The sequence below is a fragment of the Triturus cristatus genome, chromosome 1_2, assembly GCF_964204655.1.
Source record: "Triturus cristatus chromosome 1_2, aTriCri1.1, whole genome shotgun sequence".
In the NCBI taxonomy this organism is placed as follows: domain Eukaryota; kingdom Metazoa; phylum Chordata; class Amphibia; order Caudata; family Salamandridae; genus Triturus; species Triturus cristatus.
The window spans coordinates 814,834,090-814,850,634 of record NC_140580.1 but is presented as its reverse complement, the minus strand read 5'-3'; positions in this window follow the sequence as shown (position 1 = coordinate 814,850,634).

Below are 16,545 nucleotides of genomic sequence, written 5' to 3'. Positions count from 1 at the left end.
TGGAGTATTGGATTTCGCTTTGCATAAGTCGTTTTTTAACCGGACCAAATTTACGGCGCACCTCCTGCACCGATTGCGTGAAATCTGGAAAGAAGGAGAGGGTGGTGTTTTCGAACCGGACTGGCTGCTTCTCCCGGGCGAGGCGAAGTAGGGTATCGCGGTCTCTATAGTTCAGGAATCTGATAAGTACAGGCCGTGGGGGGGCTCCCGGCACCGGGCGAGGGCCCAAGGTGCGATGAGCCCGCTCCACCACCAGCTGTGGCGAGAAGGCATCAGCGCCAAACAAGTCAGCAAGTAGTTTTTCAATGAAGAGCTCCATTTTGCCCACCGCGGTGGATTCTGCCAACCCAAGAAGGCGTACATTATTGCGGCGTGATCTCGCTTCTAAGTCCTCGTTCTTGTCGGTGATCACTTTAAGCAGTCTCTCCATCTGCGATACTTTGGCTTCAGTGGCCGTTGCCCCATCCTCCAGACCTGAAATCCGCTGTTCAGACTCCTTGACCCGCTCCTCTTGTTGATCAAGTCTGTGCACCACTGAGTCGAGGCGGCGAGACATGCCGTCAATCTTGGAGTCTATGGAGGTTAGGCTTGTTTGCATGTTAAGGAGAAGCGCCTTCCAGTCCACTTCATCAGTATCCCTACCATCAGAATCGCCGTCTCCTGGCGGCGGGGCACGGGATTTTTTCTTTGGGGTGTCAAATGGGAGCCGGGACTGCTTAGTGTCTGACTTCCCCATTGTGAGAGGCTAGCAAGTCTGACGTGCCCTGTAGGTGCGCCTGTATGGGAGACCTTCTCCGGAGTCTCCACGACCCCGCCGTGGAGATCGATGGGATGCAGCGGGCGCCCCCGGTGCCGCTCGATGTCAGCGGATGTATGGGTTAGGGATGGGCATGAGGGGTAGGGCTCCCCCCGTCCACGGCCTCCACTGTAGGGTTCTATGTCGAGGTAAGAGCCTTGTGCTCCACCGCCGGCCCCCCAGACCCACTTCGCAGATGCCCCAAATATCCAAGGGGGGCGACACAGTCTGGTGCAGCAGATGGGAGTAGCTTGGGTTAGGGTCACAGTCCATCAAGCATTTTAGTCTCGTGGTGCGGCGAGGAAGCGGGCCAGCAGCGTCACTCTCCGTGGGCCCCGACGAGCACCAGGGGGCCCAGCCGGTGTCAAAAAGTAACGCACCCTCAGTGGGGTCCACTCCGGGTTCGGCGCGGCTCCGTCCAGGCAGCGAGCAGCTCTCCGCTGGGGATCGGGGGCGGAGGGGGGAGACTAGGAGGGGGGGGGGGGCTCCCGGCAGCCAGGATCCCAGCCCGCTCGGAGTTTCAGGGCGATATTCGGGCCGGAGTTGCAGCACCCCCCCCGCTCCAAAGCGACCAGTCCCTGTATGCCGGGGCCACAGGTAGCTCCACCCCAACGACTCCCCAGCCCCCCTTCACCTTACCGGCACTCCGGGAGGGCAGCAGTCACGAGCCGCGATCACCTTTCGTCCCTTCCCGCAGTCACAGCGTCCCGCGGCCTTCCGCCCACGTGTGAGCCGCGGCCTCGCGTACACACCTCCGCCGGCCGCCTCACGTCACAGGTTCCGCAGTCGGTTCCGCTGAAAGTTGCGGCGGCTGTTGCTCTGTGTGCGCCTGGCAGAATGGCCCAGGACTCGCCACAGGCGCGTCGCAGCCCCAGCTCAACACTCGGCGCTGATCAAATTTTGATTCCGAGGGTGCAGGATGGGCTGATGCAGTGATAAACTCGCCCGGCGGGCGGGAGCCTCACGGATGTGCGGCCATGACAGTCCGGCGCCCTCTAGCACCCACCAAGGATGAACATTTATTACTGGAGAAGGACCCACTTGCTTTCCCACAAATAACCCACTTTTGTACAGATATCGCACAGAAGGAGTCTAAATGAAATGTAGACACCTGTATGTATATATACAATAAAAAGAAAGAGCAAAACCAAACAGTTTATACTGAAGACCAATGTTATATAAGCCACAATTTTATATTGTGATAGAATGGCATAGGGCAGCGCAGCAAGAACACTTGTGGTGCTGTCCTAAGCTAAATCCTCATTAATGAGACTTTATGAACAGGAATAGCATAAAGATGGAGAAGGGATGACAATTACACCATTTTTGAAGGAAAGCAGCAAAGCAGGCTGATGGCCAAAGTCTTGCGCAGACAGGTATTGAGTAAACCAGGCACGTCAGTGACACACCTTTGGCGTGCCCTCTGCCCATCCTTGCCATGGACGTCATCAAATAAGCCAGCGATGAGCATATCAAAATGGTGGTGTTACTGTCTCGGTCCACAGCCAGGTTTAAGTTGGGTAAAGAGGTTAAAAGAAACCATCTTGCTAAAACAAATGAGTAAAATAAGGATCACAATTAAAATAAGGTCAGGCACTCTCAATAAAAGGACACAATGAAAGAAAATTAAATCAAAACTTGGAAATAATTAAAATAAGAACAGGAAGCGGGGCATACGAGCTGGGCATAAGAGGAATACAATTGGACAAGTGACAATGATTAAAACATACCCCTTGCGTGCAATCTACCATGCATCTCGTGCGATTCGATCATTAAAAAGCTGTGGCCGTCATTAAATAAACCAGACACCTGCATGAAAGGATACAAGGAAAGAAAGGTAAATAAGAACTTACATGAATCATTATGATTCTGAAACCTTTGTATTTTTTTCCAGTGTGTTTTTTTTCTAGCTTTTTTTCACAAACTAGATTGTACCGCAGCAAATAAAATGTTCTGAAATATCTGGAAGCACAAATACCTGCTCTTATCTGACCCGGCCAGTAGGGGGCAGCCAGGGGTACATTCTCCTTTCAAGTCTGCCAGTTCTAGTGATGGATAATGGTGACAGGGGTGTACATGCCCTTGTGAGTCGTGGTCAGGGCTGGCTTTACGGCAGTGCAACTTGTGCCGCCGCACTGGGCGCTGACCTGGGGATGGGGCGCTGACCGCAGAGAGAAGGGCGCTGTGTTTAGCAATAACTTGCCATTTAAAAGCACTTTCAGCAGACTTCCTTGTGCGTACAGTTTTCAGGCAGCATTTAAAATGTCAAGATAACTCTTGTGATTAATGTTCCTGCTAGAGAGTGTAATGGGAGTTTTGTCTAGTTTTGACTTGCCATAAAGTAGCAGAGAGGATTAATGTGCCTGCTGCATAGAATGAGTATTGTGCAGATCACCGATCTATATTTATGTGGATAGCTGAGTGGATTACTGCTTTTGTCACAGAGATCCTTTTGTCACCACAGTTCATAAGATACAACGTTAAGAGCTGTATAAAAACTGCATAAAATAGGTTAGGAAGTTCTGTTTTTTCCCCAGTCTTTCACTATCCATTCCTAATGTTGCTTTAAAGTGTTTGTTTGGGTAGATATACATTTTTATTAGTAGACTCAGTCTTTACCAATGCTATAGAACAAATGAAATGTATGTGAGAGAGGGGCTATGGAGAGATGAGGGGCACTTTTGCCTAGGTGGTCAGAGGGCGAAAATAATTATTGTCGCACAGGGCGCCAACAGCTCTAAAGCCAGCTCTGGTCATGGTTGGAAGCTTGGCACAACCCTGCTAAAATTGTTCAGAAACGCAGCATTATATTGAGACGTGCTGATAGTGTTATCCCAGTGCTATTTTTTTTACCCACAAGTAGTAAACGGAATATTTATTTTAAAAAAGGCACCAATTGCGTGTGTCGCCCAAAGATCAGTGCATTCCATGACACCATAAGTAGAGGATGAACTAAATCAAAACCGGCTGTCACGGAGGATAAAAAGCCGACCATGCCTGAGCTGCAAGGTGAAAACCTGGAACAATAAAAGAGAAAGCGATTCCATTGAGTAGAAGCTGAAAGGATTATCCCATGCGGTGTAAATGTGCTCCTTTTGTAGACTGTATTTAGTGTCTGTGACTGTGAGGCGTTTCAATGATTATACCTTGATTTTTCGCTGCCGCGGGTCTTTAATCTCTTAACTGTCAGAAGTTACCTCTGGCAGCGTTTGAAAACTATTGGAAAATGATGGAATGGTGAAACACAAAGTGTTTTTTACAAACAGTTTTCAAAACTGGTTAAAAATCCTGTAAAACGGATGAAGAATTGTGGCCAGATGAACTAACACTGGACATGGAAAAAGTGGTAAAAAATGTAAGCATTGAGGGGCAGATTTACAAGGAACTGACGCATCTGCATAGATGCGTCAGTTTCCATGCGACAGGGATGCGCTGTATTTACAATACAGTGCTCCATGGCGCAAGTATTAACAGATGCGTCAGAAATTCTGACGCATCTGATGGCCCAAAAGTCACGCAATGATGGAGTCGTGTCGCAAGCACAACTCAACTCCGGCAATGTACTTTGAGGCCTATACTTACTGTACTGCGTCACAACTTATGCCTGCTTTAAGCAGGTGTAAGGTTTTGACGCAGTGGTGTCCTAAAAGTGGTGCAGTGAAATCTTGCGGATTTCACTGCGTAATTTTTACGAGGCCTTCCTGCGTGGGAACACCCACCCTGCATACATTATACCTGACGCAGGTATAATGTGACGCAGGGCTTTACAACGTGACGCATCTCCCTGTGTCACGTTGTAAATAGGCCGCATTGTTTGCGCCGCCATTGCATCAAAAAAAGTGAATCGAAGGAGATTTTACAAATCAGTCCTATACACAACTAGGTTGGTTGGCAAATTAATCTTTCGGAGTGAGTCGAAAGCTGACATACTGCATGAATAATCCAGAGGTAGGTCGCAAATTGTAACTTGCTCCAGTTGGATGCTATACCCCGGATGGTGACCTGTTGGGGGTCGAGAGACCACCTTTCCTGTTATGTAAATAAAGAAAACTATTTTTCCAGATGAAGTCCGTTTTCCTTAAAGGAAGTAGGACTGCTTTTTAAAAACAATGTTTACTTGAATTTTGTTTTTTATAAATGTTGGAGAGTTGATTTAGGAAATCTCAGGGTTAGGAATCGCTTAATGACTTCGTTCATCTGGCCCTATGTTCCTTGAAAACATGCCAATGCCAGTGGAATAGGAGGATATTGGGACAGAAAAACCTCTACCTGGTTATGGACATGTACCCCTCTCCTGATTGCCTAACTTTACTATCGTTTAGATCCCTAATGCTAATTGTTTTCACATAGACAAACACGGATCACGCTTGTGTGCCATGACATAGGCCTGTCTCACTGATTGCGGTCTGGTTGGACCAAGAAAGGTTCCAAAAGTGCTACCCGTGGTGGTCGCAGCGTACTGTGTAGTGATCAGTAGGAGTGAACAGGTCCTTTTTAACCTGTGTCACTGGAGTGAGGCCTACAGACTCACTCACCTTTTTCTGCTGCTGTGTGCTTAACTCCGCCTTGGCCTACATCAGTTAGATGTAAATTGCTGCGCAGTGCAGAAGTGTTGACTCTGTGCTGGATTTATGTGTGTCTTGGAAGGGTACAATACTGGAATAAAACAGTGCTGTACAATGCATGCACGGTGTGTGTACTGGGTGTATGTATACTGGAGAGGAGTATATTACATAAGAGATGTAGTGCTGTGCAGTGTGTGTGCAGTGAAAGTGATGGAGCACGCGGGAAAATTCCAGGGGGAAAAAAGGAAAAGTTCAAAATCTTTTTACAACAACTTATCCTTCCCTGCGTCGCAGACCCGACTTCACACTAGCTCATTCACTCACGCAGTCATTGGTGGGGCCCATGACACCAACACTCACACTAACTCCACTCAACGAGTCTACACGCAGGAGGGATAATGAATCAAGCGATGGACATGAGGGGGAGTACCTTATTACCTATAGGAAAGGAAAGTTATTTTACAGAATATATACATTAGCATCACCCCCTATAGGATCCTAACCTTAAACATCAAGGCACTCCACCACTTGGTCGATGGACCAAGTAGTTGGACTGGTTGATGGTGATTTAAAATCAGCTAAAACACATTTAAGACTCAGAATACTCTACTCTCTTCATTAAAAACCACAAACTCATAATTTCCGTTAATCAAATATTGGTGTATCTAAATATTGTTTGCAATTAATATTAGCATTTTTGTCAATCAAAGTTTAGAATTTTGTTCAATCAGCACAAATCGCATGTCATGTATATTTACCTATTCTTGCTATCTGGATTTTTCCTAATTCATTTGGCTCTGCATAACCGAATTCAGCCGTTAAATTGTCCAAATAAAGCAGGCCAAAGCTCAAAGTCCAAAAGTTCTTTGCTCAGCACGTTACAGTCCCAAAGATCTCCAATGGACCAGAAATCGTGCAAGCATCTGTCATAGCCTGTGGGTTCGATAGGGGTGAGCAGTCTTCGAAAACCGCAGAATGCCAGCCCCTCCCTATTCTACTACCCTTTTTATAATGAAATTCGGGATAATATGAAACATTCTTAGAGTAGGAAAACAGATGATTGGTTCATTTGAAACGTCCGATTTTCACATTTCTTGAAGGTTCTCATGGGTTTTGCTGGTTCACTTCCTCTGTCCATGTTGCCCTTATGCAACATTGTAAAAGTTTTGCTTGTATGTCCCAATTGTTCATTTAGACCAGATTTTACTGACTGAAGTTTGGCTGTCCTCCATGTTCCTATCCTTGACCAGGAACACTGTGCCTTGAGGTCGCCTAGAGGTCTACGGAACCATCCGAGACTGCGCAGTAGGCATCGCGCTCACGAGACGGTGGCCACTTCTGAACTCCATTTCGGACACCATGTTTTGGTAGGCCCAAATGCCAACTTAAGCAAATCAAACACAAAAGAGTAATTAATACATAGAATTGAAGATTCTAATGTTAAACCCTCACTAATCCCTTTATGTATTAGTATTTTCCTAGCATTAGACTAAGAGTATTCTCAGGAATGGTGGGAATCGGAAATACATGTTCGCTATTATACATATATCAATCCACAACAAAGTAATCAGAGACACGATAAAGTTTAAAAGGTTTATTTTATAAACTACGTGTCCTAAGATGCAATACTTTGGTTAACATAAGCAGACAAATGATTATAATTAAAACCATCAGCATTGTTACAATACCATAGAAAATGAAAGGAGTAATCATAGTATAAATGACAGTGGCATACAGCCACCTTCCTTTCGCTAGTAAACTAATATTATTAGACTAGTAGAAGGTCTCTTAGGCTTGAATGGGGAACCCCATACCGTAAAGATCAGCTTTATGAGGATCACATCATAGGATCAGCTTTGCTCTGCGCCTGGAAATGTTCTTCTCCAGAATGTGTTTCAAACGCATGCAAACTGTAATATTAAAGGCTCTCGACATTCAGGTATTTGCAGCTGTATGCATATTATGACTAGAGAGCGGGCCGATCATCCTGGATTCAAAAACATACATTGTCTGGCTGCTCAAAGTGTTTTGCACACAATGTTCAGACCAAGGTCGCAGTGCACGTCTAGGGAGGTGAACAACAGACACTTCTCATGTGAAGCAAAGGCAAGCAAGCAGTTTCTCAAATAATAACATGTATCTGCAGTGTCGCGTGCGAAAGCAGCAAAAGTGGCAAGATGGCTTTCTAAAAGCTAACGCGCTTATGCTAACATAGCAATGTATGTGGCTACCTTCACTACACCCCCCCTTGATCCGACTACGAGCAACTAGGGATACAATAAGGAACGCAGAGTTCAAGATCGACAGAGCAGAACCAAGTGCATGTATTGTATATCCAAAAGGAGCAGTGAAAGTTTGAAAAAAACGTTAAAAAAAACCAAAATTAAGGAGAAAAAAAAAATGTTTGGTTTGTGCTAGAGAAGTTGGACAATAATCAAGTTAATCCATAAACGTGTAAGTACAGTACGTAGCAACAGCTTCCAAAAGGAAGTCATAGGAACGAGATGCAAAAAATTCCGCCATCCAGTTCAGCAAGGTAAACGAACATACATGTTCTTCGACCACTGGAGCCTCTAGCACGTTCAGAGGACAACTGGCGTGTTATTCTAAATAACTTCGTGCCAAGAAGTTATACGCTGCCGTTCGGATGTCCCAGTTCCCAAGGACTCCATGTGCCGCTCCACAGGCCATAATCCTGACACCAGAGCAGTCCAACTCATGAGCCACTAATGGACTCATTAGTCGATCATAATCCGGGGCAGGAGACACCGAGTTTGACAAGCACAAATCCAGAGCCCATTTGAAAGGACAATCTAGGCAATGAAAAACAGGTTGTACGCATGTAAAGTAGGCAAACCGGAAAGATAATCCATAGGCAATGCTCAGGGTTGCCAGAGGTAAAGTTCCATAGTATTCAAGCATCCGGTTACGAAGATGGAGGAGCCGGGTCAGGCTGTCGCGCGACACAGAGTGTGCAGACATTGCGCAGTACGCAGACCAACAGCAGTACGCCAGCCACGAGAGCGAGAATCAATGGAAGCCCTCCAAAGACGCTGGAAAAAATAGAATGAAAAAAGGCCGGCATCACACCAAAAATAGTTTGGAAGGAGGTCACGAGGCCGGAGCTCACAATTTTGAAAAAATGCACCAAGCCAGTTGTTGACGAGGCGTTGAATATAGTCTGAATCAGGGCACCAAAATGAAGTGGGAGATCAGTATTTAACAGAGCCTGCACCTCGGTACGGGTGTTAGCTACGTGAAGTACAAATGTTTCTCGGGACAAAGTCAGAGCGACCTCTTTTTGAGACAATAGAGCCCTTATTCTGCTCATCTTGTTGAACTCTGCTTTCAAGGTTGAAATGGAAGGCCAGATGGATACATCAAGCCGCCCATGCGGTGGTGGAAAAAGGATATTTTTACAGCAAACTACCCTCTGTGATACAGTCACAATGTAGGGAATTCCCACTAGCATTCCGCAGCAAGCCTCGTTATTCAAAAGCAAATAACTACCGTTAGCTAGCAACGTGAAAGAAGGTGTAATAGCTGGCACTGGAATCCCTTTCAGGACGCATGCTAAATTAGGAGCGTGCACATTGCACGCGCCATGCAATTGGATGTGCCTACAGACTACAGAGTGATCAGGTGTGGAAGTACATTCCTCACCTTTCAAGTAGACCTCTTTACCGTCTCTCATGCACCTGTATGTAAACAGGAGTGACCAGATTTCATGCAGGAAAGCAGTACCCAATGGTTCATATCTGCCTAGGGCATAATGTTTCATGCACAAACTGAAACGGCAATGTGATTAACCCGTGGATAAGCCACCCAGCTGAGTTCAATTCGGCCACTGAGAAAGGTAAAGGTTCTAACTTTTCAATATGCAGTAATGAATATGTTGCATCTTTCATGGACATGAATTGTTGTTTCGCAGTTAAATTAAAAGGAAGGAATAACGATGAAGTATTCATATAGTCCCAGGGGACTTTCCGAGCTTTTAACGTTTGCAATGTCCATGCAGACTGCATTATAGAACGCAATTGATTCTGACCATGATATAAAACAGACACTTCATCCTGCACAATATCAACAACAGATGAAACAATATTATCTAATGTGTAAATTCTGGAAGAAAGGGTGTTAATGCTATTATCTATAACAGCTAGCACTTTTTCCATCTTGGCTTGATCAATAGCTCTCAATCTGGAAGCAGCTTCAATTTGCGACAATTTCCAAACCTTGTTATAAATAGCATACACCCATCTCTTGGACCTGCCCCCCACAGGACCTTTAAGAAAATCATTCAAATCTATTTTGTCATGTAATTTAGATAAATGAACTTTAACAGATGCTAAGGTGGAGAGTTGCAGCCAAGACTGGCATAACTACCCAGCTTGTGTTTTCCTTTAGAGACCACTCTGACTCCGCGTTCTCCAACTTTCGCCAGTGCCTCAACAACATCAGTGGCTGGATGTCTGAAAACCATCTTAGACTCAATGCAGACAAGACAGAGGTGCTGTTTTTTAACCAGAAAAACTCCATCCCATCCTCCTGGTGGTGGCCCGCGGCACTTGATCCCGCTCCCTCTCCCGTCCACTCGGCCCGCAACCTGGGTTTCCAGTTTGATGACTCCCTCTCATGCAAGACTCAGATTAATAAAGTGACCTCTGCCTGCTTCCTGAAGTTGCGCATGATTAGAAAAATACTTCCCTATCTCCCTCTGGACTCCCGCCGTACAGTTACCCATGCCCTCATCACGTCCCACCTGGACTATGCCAATAGCCTCTATGCGGGTGCTCCCCAATACCTGATTGACCGGTTGCAGATTATTCAGAATGCGGCAGCCAGACTGATTGGCAATATTCCCTACCGTCAATCAGTAACCGCATATCGTAAGGAACTGCACTGGCTACCTGTGGCCAGCCGTATCCAGTTCAAGGTCCTCACTCTCACTTACCGAGCCATCAACGATCGCGGACCTAACTACCTGAAAAAACGTGTCTTAATATCCCGTTCCATTAGATCCTTGAGATCCAATGACCTACGCCTTCTGATCTCTCCCCGTTTCAGACTATCCAGAATGGGTGGCAGAGGGTTCAGTGTAATTGCGGCTAAACTATGGAACGCACTGCCAGTCGATCTTAGATTCTGTCCCTCTGTATCCATCTTCCGGGCCAGACTCAAAACCTGGCTCTTCTCTGGACTCTGATTTATTACGCTACTTCCCCTTCTTGCTCCTCTCCTCTCCTTTGGAGGTTCAGGTTCTAGCGCCGGGACACCCCTTCGGGGTAGCTGTGCGCTCTACAAACTACATAAAATAAATAAATAAAATAAATAACAGAGTAGGTAGTAACAGAATGAGAAGATTGAAAGCGGGGGTCTACACGATCTTGCCCAGGCTTCAGAACCAAAAAACGATGTTGACAGGAATCTGAACTCGTTTGCCAAGTCAACCATCCTTCAGAGTCGAACTTGGAAATGTTGAAGGATGAATTAGTAACGTATGACTGCAACGCATCAAAGGACAGATCTGTATGATTATCCCAATTTGGGTAAGCACCCAGATCCGGAATAAACAGGGAATTCAGTTTTTTAGAAGTAGCCAATCCAAAGCAGGTGGTCTGAAAAATAGTCGACTTCAAAAACAACATGTGGTTCGGGATAAGGCAGGCACGATGCAAAACTTCTGTTCCTTGTACCTGCCAAGGTTTAGAACCCCAGACAGACTTCAGCTCAATAGTATCTTTCCACAGATCATAACCCCTGACCGCTAAATCATCCAAAATGGATTTGGAACATAATCATTTAGTTTGTGTCAGCCTAACCTTCGAGGCAGACTCTGCTGCCATTTTAAAATAAAAGGCGGCCGGTTCAGAAATACTGAAATCAGTAAAATAGGCAAGTTTGTTCACCAATGTGCTTGAGCTGCCTAACATTGGCGTTGGACAATGTTCCCATTGTGTATAATTTACAAAATTACGAAATGTATTGGCTTTATGTAGGAAATGATTGCCATAATGTTGATAGCAAAACTGCTCTTCATAATTAGCAGTATCTAAATACAAATCCTCAGCATCAAATGCGGCATAATATTTCAAATCAGAAAACAGTGCTTCAATGGCCTGAACGTCCCAATCATCAGAACGGATGTTTTGTTTAACTAAATCACCCATAGAAACACAAAATACATTTGGTACATTGATAACCTCAGTTGGACCATGAATTTGAAATTTAACAGCATCCCACGCAATCCCATCTAACACAGGCAAGGCAGTAATATTCACAAATGTCTGGTCTCTTTTCATGATGTGTGACGAGGAGTGAGGGGCCAAAGTTCCATCAATTAGTCTAATTGTAGATCTTTCTTTTAGGTAGTGTCCGTTCACTAGACGAAAAAATACCATTACAAATCTGATGGACATAAATAAAAAAACACATATGAGCATCAGCCAAATGTAAGTCCAAGAAGGAATCAAAAAATGTTTTTTAAACCAAACAGCAAAAATAGAAACTTTTGATGGGGCCCTGGAAGTCATAGAGTTAGTGTCAAAAGAGTAACATGACTGTGTAACTGCAGTTGATTGTAAAACAGGTAATGTTACATCTGCAGGATAAGCATACTCAGTATCTTCAGGTTGACCACCAGCAGGTGGTAGCAATAAAAGAGCAGTAGCTGTATGCATCTTGATGGCAACATCAGGAATGGTGTTAGGAGCTGGAGCCAACACAGAATTTCTCAGCATCGCAGGGCAAGAAACCGCTGGAGTCATACTAAGAAGAATCGGCCATTCGCTGTAGTTTGACATTGTCAATGGAGATGTACCTGTTATCCTTGCGACCAGGAAGTGGAGGTAAAATGACTGTTCTTGTACCCTGCACGCCGAGCACTGGAACCGGGGCACGATAAGAGGGGACGAACTCCTTTTTGTTCTCCACCTTCTCACGGACCAGGTTACCAACTCGAGGTAGCCAACCGACTAATGGAATCTGAAGCGCATCATTAGATGTGGAGGGCATGTGTTCCTTCACGAGACTGTCTCTGGTCTCTTGTAGAGTCTGTAATACAGCACAGTGATCATCTACGTCAAAGGGTGCGGCAGACGCCGCCATGTCTAGACCATCAAGGTCCGGGACAAACATATTTATGCCAAAGAGCATCATGTATGGGGTCCGCCCAACCAGAGACCTTCTAGGGAGATTATTAAGTGCACGTTGGACGTTAAACAAATGGGCTAGCCAGTTCCGACCAGTGCCTAAAACCCTAGCTGTAAAAGATTGCTTTAAGTCACGGTTCATCCGCTCCACTACACTATTAATCGGGCCGGTATGGAGACGAAAATTTGACTTGGACCCCCACATTTTTCATGGCTTCTTTGTACGCCTTAGAGGCGAATGCAGGGCCCTGATCAGAATGAAAGGTACCACACGCAAAACTTCCCACAAAGACACGCAAATCCCTGATGACAGTACGGGCATCAGCACTCCTTTGTGGCCATACCCACAGAAAACGTGTGCACGAATCCACTGCAACTAAGATATACTTGTACGCAGTATCAGAGGAGAAAGGACCGCAGTGATCCAGATAAACACACCCAAGTGGTTTATTGGATATGTACAACTGAGTTTGTGGTGGACGCGCAGCAGTTGAAGGTTTAATCTACTGGCAAATGTCACAATCAAGAACATAAGCGCGAGCTTGTTTATATAACCCGCGCCACCAGTAACGTTGTTGTAACATAGAAACAGTTGCTGCAATGCCGGCATGGGCAGACACCATGCCCTCGTGAGCCGCTGATATCAGAGATGGTCTGCAGTCCGCGTTGGGAATCAATCTGTCACCAACGTCGTTAATTCTCACTAATGGGACTTTATCAGGACTTAAGTGATAATGGTAACGAGAAGGGAACCCTCTCGGGAATTACCTCCCTTCTCTGTAGCAGTAATAGCTGCCAAGATGTCATCATCGATCTTACTTTTGGATCTTGTAACTGCCGCTACTAAATATGTCGCCAATGCTGTTTTCGCTGCTTCGTCAGCTAAGCTGTTTCTGACAGCGTGGACACCAACTCGTTGGTGCCCAAGAGTGTGAATTACATTCACGAGAAGCAGATGTTCTTTAAGTTCTGCGACTCGAAGCCAAAGCATTTTATGCTTAATTGTGCTACCTTTGGAATCACGATATTCATTTTGAGGCCAAAAGAAAAGATTGTCGTTAAATGACTGAACACAGTAAAATGAGTCACTTGCTATAAGAGTAGTGACTCGAGGATCAGCAAACTCCAGTGCAAGCACCAGAGCATGCAGCTCTGCTAACTGTGCGGTACAATCGGCCAATGTCTGCGTATGCACGACATCAGATAGGAATTCACCATTTCCGAAAGTACCTGCCACAATTGCGCAGGCTGCCGAATAGGCATGCTTCGATCCAGTCGCCGATTGCGCCAAACCGTCAGTATAAATGACACAATGGTAATCTTCGAGTGGGCGCAAAGACAGAGGAGCAGGATGAACAAACTCATACTGTAAATACTCCTGAGTCTGTAATGAGGCATCAAAGATATCTGGCGATGTCAAGGAAGTGGCCCATGTATCCAATGTGGATGCAAAGCTTTAGAATTAGGTTCACTTGCTTTCGTCACTGCCTCCAGGGCAGGATATGGTGTTACCACCAACATGCGTTTTCCTTGCGACAGCGCTCGTTCTTTCAGAATCGCCATCTGTACCGCCGTCAAAACTTTCTCGACGGAGGAAAAACGCAGTTCAGCCGAAGTGTACAGGTGTGATTTGTATGCAATGGGGATGGTGTCGCCCTCATTAACCCACTGCGCCCGGCACAATTCTTATTACCAGGTTTGTGTGGTTATCACACGCCAGTAAGTACTTTGAAGCTAGAAGATCAGCCTGTAATGATTGTAAAATGGCTGAATGCTCTGGCAGCCAGCTCGATTTGGAAAAAGTAGGTTGTACCAAAGCATAAAGCGGCATGATACGCTGGGCATAATCAGGAATATACGTACGACCGAAATTCAGAAAGCCCAGCAAAGGCTGTAATTTTTTCAATGTTGTCGGAGCACGCAAAACATGCGCACTTTTCCAGAAAGTGAGGAGCCAGTCCTCGACCTTCATTGTTGAGCTCGTAGCCCAAAAACAACACTGTATACTCTGCAATGTGAGACTTCGCAAATTTGAATTTGTAACCGAAGTCTGCAAACGTTACAATAATGCGATCAACGCGACAAAGATGTGGCCACAACTCATCGTCTGTGAGATAGATATCATCAACATACGAGTACGCATCAGGGTCTATGCTCTCCAATAGAGAGACTACACATGCGGCAAATACGCCAGGGCTGTTTGTATAGCCCATGGCTAATCTTTTAAATTGTTTTTGCTTGCTGCCAGATGTAAATACTGTCCACTGACTACTAAGTGATGACAGGTTATGGCTATAAAAGCCATTGGATATGTCAAGTGTGGTTTTAAATCGTTTACGTACAAGACTATCCACTAGTGCAGAACTGTGGGTATTCTGTACCGCGCATGTCCGGCAATGAGAGTTTAGGTGCCGGTAATCCAAAACCAGGCGGTACGACCCATCAGGCTTCGTCGCAGTGAACAAAGGATTATTCATTGGTGACACACATGTTTCAATAACACCCTGATATTCCAATTGATCAAGGATTTCCGCGACGTGAGATCTCGCTTTGCGGCGCATGGGATATTGGGGTTGTGGCTGGGGCATAGACCGTAAGGGAACCCCATGGCTGGGGGACAATTTATCCCAACCTACCTGAGTACGATACAAAGCCGGTGCAAGCACCTGAGCCCACTCCGTGGCAAACCTTTCAGTATACTCCCTTGGCACAGTATGTGCAAAGGACGGGAGGATAACCTCCTCTCCTCTAGGAGCATCCAAAATGAAAGTCGGGGGCCTGTCCGCCTCCGCCAAGAGAATGTCATAGGAAGAGGTCAGATTATCCCAAAAAATCCCTTGAATTGTGCGTTGTATGTCACCTTCTATTAAGAGAACTATGCCATATAGTCTGTCAGGGGGAGCCACTCTAGTATCCGCAGTTTCTACAGTAATGAACGTGTCAGTTGCTGTCGCGTCCAGATATGGATGTAGTGCTTGCCACACTACTGTAACCTCCGCCGCGCTGTTGAGCAGCGTTATCGCCCATGTCAGGTTCAGAAGTTGTGTCCGTACTATCTGTGGCATACCTTGCTGTTAATGCAGCAACCTTCTTCTTTTGAAAAGGGGGACGTTGACGTGCAAACTCGTCTTGCTTGCCTCTACCTTCAGCCTGACGGGGTTGCTCACGACCTTGATGGGCACCCCGACCTCTGCCACGTTCTCCTCCACCGGACTGTGAGGCCAATGTATCCTGTGAAGAACGAGGAGAACGTTCAGTAACCTGAAATCTATCAGGTGACTTAATACTAATGCGATCACGCAAATCGTATGTGCGCTCACTAGGTGGCTGAGTGGGAGACGCAGGACGAGACCCCTGCTTCTGTTGCTGCTTTCCCTGTTTCTTTTGTCTCCAATTTTGCTTTGGAAAATTAGGACGATCGTCTTTAACGAGCTCACCTTAGTTTGTTGTATCAGGCCAGAAATGACAATAGTTGGTTTAACCCTTAAACTACTGCGGCCAATAGTTCGATATGCTTCCGCAATAATCTTAGGCAACTCTTTCGGCTTATCGAGTTCATCGACGCGGGCTAAGCCATTAGCCACTTGGAACTGTACCGCATCTCCCTTGAGATTACCAAGGACGAGAGAGGCAACTACGTCGAATACCCCGACAAGTCGCATTCCCAACTCAACTGCCGCCTCCGGACCGTGATTATCCTGAACACGTTTAATAACAGAGAGGAGCACGGCCATAGACGGAGTGCCAAAGCACTTCGAGTAGACCGCTGCAAAAACCTTACCCCAGGTGTCACAATCGGACACTTCTGGGACCAAGTCCTTGGGCAAACTTATGGTGAGTATTCTGTGTTTCTCCACTGTCGTAGAGTGTGGAAACACTGCTTCCAGTTGGTCTAATTTCTCGGCAAGCCAATAAGGCAAACGTCCTTATTGTGGGGGTGCTTGCCCATCACCAAATTAACTATGACTGGGCTAATAACAACCGCAGGATGACCAGCTGGTAGACCCGCAACAGCAGTTGCCCCCACCTGCAC